Raw genomic sequence first — 6,000 nt, 5'->3', positions numbered from 1 at the left:
GATATCACCTCATGGAATTTTGTTATTACAAAGTCAGTATGGCTTGGACATGTTGTCCAAGTATGGTATGATAGGCTGCAAGCCTATTTCAGTGCCATTGGAGCATAATAAAAAGCTTTCTAGAGATACAAGTGAGTTTTTGGAGGACCCCACTATGTACAGGCGCATAGCGGGTAGCTTGATCTACATGACCATACTAGGCCATACTTGAGCTATGCTATTGGACTTGTGAGTCAATTTATGGAGGCCCCTAGGAAGTCATTTTTGGATGTGGCTAGACGGATTCTCAGGTACATAAAGTCCACAATTGATTATGGACTTTTCTATGAGGTTGGTACAGAGATACAACTACATGGGAACACAAATGGATGGCTTTGATTCAAACTACGTATCTCGATCAAGATATAGCAATGGTTGGGATCACATCTCTGTATCAAGGTAAATGGATGGATCAGATTATAACACCTTATCTTGATCAAGATATATTTATGGCTTAGATTGTATCTTAGTATGTTGATCGAGATATATGAATGGATGAGATCACATCTCTTTACATCAATGGTCAAGATCACATTTCCATATCTTGTTTGAGATACGTGGACGATGGAGATGGCATCACTGATTATGCTGAATGTACATTCGAGTGGGCAAATCGAGCGAGATCCATTGTGGAATTGATGTGGATCCAAGTGGCCTATATATCTCAATTGAGATAGCAAGGTGGTGGTGACGTGTTTTAGTGACATGGATGGTGACAACCCTTTCGAGCCTGCTTGGCATGGTGATTGTTGGTACCTCAATCAAGATATGGGGATTTTGGCTCAAGGGGCACGTGTCATGTTATTATTGATGGTGATATCTCTATTGAGATAAGCCACCTGAGAGTTTTGCTTGCTGTGCCGATGTCTTATTTTCAGTGAGAATGAACGAAAGTGACTACCCTCACCTTGCATTCACCCAAACAACATGCTTTGCTTCATGTGAAGTAGCCAATAGTGGCACTTTCTTCTACAAAGGCTAAGTATAAGGAAACATGATTTACTTCATTATGTGTGTATGCTTTGACAATGAGATTTCCTTCATTATGTGTTCTATTGAGTTATCTTTTCTTTTTTGTTTATAGGTCTAATTAAAAATATCTCTATGTGTGTGATGATCCACCTGTTCCATGGTGTTGTTGGCCCTTGACCACTAATACTTTTGGCATACTTGACGTGAACCCAAGGCCACACATAGTATTGATCTCCTACTGATTAGGTAGCTTCATCCTAGTGGAGCATTTGAGGCATCGATGGTATCAAATCTATGGCCTCAATAATGGTGTCAAACCCTAGAACCAAAATACATAATCTTTGCCTTCACCACTACGACACTCAGCCCATCATGTTGAGTACACGTTAGCTAAATGATGTTGTCTCACATCTTACTTCAAAACAAAACACTAAAACAAAGGAATGAGATTACTCTAGAGGTGCACATCCAAAGGAGCACACTGATTTTCTGTGACTCATCAAAATCTACCACCATCTCCATGGACTAAGTAGCTAGCAAGAGTTTAACAAGATGGGGCTGAGGGAGGCAGCCCAACACTTGGCACTTGTTGATGTAGAGCTAGTGTGGAAACCTACTTATCACACCAAGGAGATGATTAAAATAAGGGCACAAAGATGAATGATAACATTCCATACCAACTCCTTGTAAATAGGTTTTTACTACTTGACCTTAAGTATGGCATTATGCAAACCTATACAATGCTCCTATACTTCAACTAAGAGGGAGGAATAACAGACATGATTGTGGCGGTGCTAGAGAGGAGGAGAGTAGCTATGTAGTGTGGTAGCTTAGCTTGCATAGCTGATAATTTTTAACACGAATGGAAAATAGGAGGTGTTAATATTATAATAAAAAAATCCATTGCAAGAAATATTGTCAATATCACAGATGCAAAAGATGTTATGAGATCTAGTAGCATTCTCTACCAAAGATAATCCTTAACAGGGATGAGGATATGATCTAGATCAAGGAGGGGTATGCTAACCAAATTTTTAAGCTAACATGAACTTTATCAAGTGTGAGATGCACTCATAAGCTTTAGTTTTATCCTCATGTAAATTTTATTTATGAAAACGTATTAATGGGATGTCATGCTTTGAACACTAATGTCATAAAAGTACTCCAATCAAAGTACATAGCATGGAATAGTTGTATCTTGAGAATAAGCAAACCAAATATCTTGTTGGCTAGCTAATTGTAAAAACAATATAATACATTTTGATTAATGAGAATGGGAGCATTCCATTTTTCAAATTAAGTTCATAACTCTTCATGCTTGTGCTTACACTCCATGCTTGTGTGTGAGTGGGATTAGCTTACCATTTAAGAGTGTCTTTGCTCTTCTCCCTCCTCTTCTTTTTCTCCTTATTTTATTCTCTTTCCTTCTTGCTCAAAAGAGAGGCTAAGCACAATAGCTCTAATCCCTATTGGAACTAGAGCTTGCACTACAACAGTCGGGGGCACAACAATGTTTTCTAGCAACGTTTTAGTAGCGCTTTTTTTGTCGGGATGTTGGGGATTCCGTTCGTTGCTTTGCATTGAAATTTCATTGCCCAGCATTGAAATTTTGTTGCTGAGCAATGCTCCTAAACAGTGAAATTTCGCTGCTGCTGTTGTAGAGTAGCGTCTTTAGCAGCGAAATTTTACTGCTATACTATGATTTCGTTGCAGAACAGCAAAAATAGTAGCAAAATTACACTGCCATTTTTGTTGCATGAAATTCCAGAGAGTTGTTGGATGCTGAATTTTGAAAATACATGTCACATACACATAGAAAATAATATATAGTTTTTAAAAAACATCCATTAAAACCCTTTGAGCCATGTTTTGAGCAAAAAAAAAGATAGTTAAAGACTTTTGAGAAGCAAAACAATGTCAAGATTATGAATCTATCCCATCTTGTAATAAATCCATATGTGTTGCTTCATCAATGTCTATATCTAATAGAAGCTCAATGAAAAGATGGGGTTCTATATCAATATCAATATCAATATCATTATCATGATCCAATGAAGCATTGTCATGATTGATAGGTGACTCATCATCTTCTTCCGATTGATGTTCCTCATGCTCTTCATCAACCCCATATCCAAAATGTTTTCTTCATTGTCTTCTTCCAATGAGTCGATTTGAGGTAGTACTTGCACCTTATCCAGAGATTCGACCTCTCATCTTGATCTTAAAAGTTATGTTTTGAACGAGGAGAAACTTGTATAACATACCACCACTTTGGATCAATTTGATTGGCGTGAAACCCAACCTAATATCACAAAGCAAAGGGATTACACTTTTATTATACTACATGAAGATTTAATTTAGGATTGGTTGGGTTACTAATCTATTGACAGTGTTGAGGTAATACAAAGGTATCTTTCTCATCATTCCAAAACTTGGTGGGATCAATTTGAAAGAACCCATTTGGATGTTTCTTCATGATTCCTTGAGCACCTCTATGTATCACCTTGAACCATTTGACATCAAAGATGAATAGACTGAATGCTCTAAATCCAACCTCAAGAATATCCTGAATAGCTCTACATAATACTCAAGATTATCCTCTATGACATTGGTATCATGTCTACTCGCTCGACTTTCTTGCTCAAAAGTTGCCATCACACCACAATTAAATGTGTCTTTTAGAATCCACATGCTCCATGTGAAAGTGCCTTCCCTCTGACCATATTTCATTATATAGTTTGTACTAACATTAAACAAAAGCATGACATTTACTATAGTGCATTAAACGAGGTATATACGTGAGATAGAGATGAAGAATGACATTGAACTTACTTGAGGGTCACATCCTCTTGCATACTCATGCTCTTCTCTTGTGATCATCTCTTCATTTTGTGATGCCATCGATATTGCCATATGAAGCCATTCTATATTGATCACATTTGGTAGAGGTTCCAGGCTAGGTAGGAATGGCAACCATCTATTTTCTCTTTTGAAAGCTCTTCTCTCATCCTTTCGTCTATTAATTGCATCCTTGTATCTCCCAATCCACTTCTCTCATCCTTTCGTCTATTAATTGCATCCTTGTATCTCCCAATCCACTTCTCCATGATGAGACTATTTAGAATGCAACATGTATTCACCTTTGGTGCAATGCTTCATCTAATCTTCATTGCCTTCCTTTTCCCTGAGGCACATTAGTGATTAGTCGATCATCCTTCTCATTGCTCCACAATCGTGGCATGAAAGGATCTATGCGAGATAGATGTTTTGAGATATATACAAGAGACTCTTGCATCAACCATCCCTCTGCCATGCTTGCTTCTGGCCTTTCTCTTTATCTTACAAAGTCCTTTAAGGTTTTCATGAACCTTTCAAGAAAAAAATATCCATCAAACATGAACAACACCACACAATGCCACTTCATCAACCAAATGCATCACAAGATGCGTTAGTGAGAATTGTACTAGGAAAGTTGTCCTCGATCATACACACTGCCTCAATAGAATTGAGAAGAGCCATCTCAATAGATGTAGGATCTATCTCCTTTAAGGATATGTACCTACATACATATAGCAATTATGTGTACTATTTACCAATATATAACTTGTGAGCGCATAAGAATTCCAAATAAGCAATATAACTTAATGAATTGAAGAGAAGATTCATACCTCACCAAGCTTCCCATTTTGTAAATAGTCTCTCTCACCTTCTTGTCTCCACAACCAACTATAGCAATTGGAAGAATAAACTATACATAGAAAAAAATGGAAGTTAGTATATTAGCTAACAAATTATTTACCATAAAGAGAAAATGAAAAAGCGAATATTTATATACTTGTAATATCTTGTGCCAATCATGTGTCTTGAGACCATATAATTATTCCTCTCCTTTCTTTTTGGTCTTTGTGAAGGCACCCTTTAATGAATGCATTACTCCCATTGGTGTACAAAAAGAGGCGATCACACTTTTCACCTTATTGTGCTCCCTCTTGGTTGATACCCATGGTGCCTTTGGTAGGACTATTTTGCCACTCTCACTTTCAATTGGCCATGCACTTTGAAGGTGTCCAATGTTTTGTAAGTCATCTCTTGCACCCTTTGTATCTCTTTTACCAATTAAATGGTCCCAAATATTTGTTGCCACATTCTTGAAGATATGCATGGGATCTAAGAGATGATTGATCTTCATGTCACACCAATATGGAAGTCGAAAGAAGATTGAGTGTCTAGACATCCCATTTGGTGGTGGATTGGGAGTGCTTTTCCATGCCTCAAACCAATATCTACCTCTCATCATCACAAGTGGTGAGACATCATGTGGCACATACTTGGGATGTGAAGGAGGGGGAAATCAATGATGTTTGTTATACACCACCCTCTTAAGTGTAGAGGGTATTTCCAAAACAAGTGATGGTCCGCAAATCGGACATGCATGATGTCTAGAGGTTGCCAAACCTATTTTAAAACTGAGATGATTGGATAGAGATATAAACTTAAAGTTTAAAGGATAAACTCTTATATGCATATAAGCTTCATGTAGGTACCTTAGCACTCCGAGAACCTGGGATAGTCATGCCTCATCCAAAGCAAAACTCCTTTCACCTCTGCCTCATGCCTATTTATTGGCCTCGAAACATCATGTACTTTGATACCTCACCATAGTGTCTCAAGCTCCTTGATCAAAGGCTCAAGGTACATACCCATGTTTGCCACCTTATACTTGTCTTGTACAAGGAGAGTAAGCATGATATGACCTTTCTTGATTGCCACCCATGGAGGGAGGTTGTAATTCACCAATACAATAGGCCAAGTAGACCATGATGTGGACTTGAAGCCAAATGGGTTAACACCATCCTAACACCATCCATGCCTAAGACAACGTAAGTGACGAGGCTCATCTTTAAACTTTGGACATTGATGCTCCACATGTTGCCATGCCAGTGAATTAGCTACTACGATCTTCATGATGCCATCGGTCGAGCAATGAGT

Source organism: Cibotium barometz, chromosome 31 (genome assembly GCF_041138505.1).
Source record: "Cibotium barometz isolate CiBa-2024 chromosome 31, ASM4113850v1, whole genome shotgun sequence".
Lineage (NCBI taxonomy): Eukaryota > Viridiplantae > Streptophyta > Polypodiopsida > Cyatheales > Cibotiaceae > Cibotium > Cibotium barometz.
The sequence above is the reverse complement of the archived record's forward strand: the minus strand, read 5'-3'. Positions refer to the sequence as shown.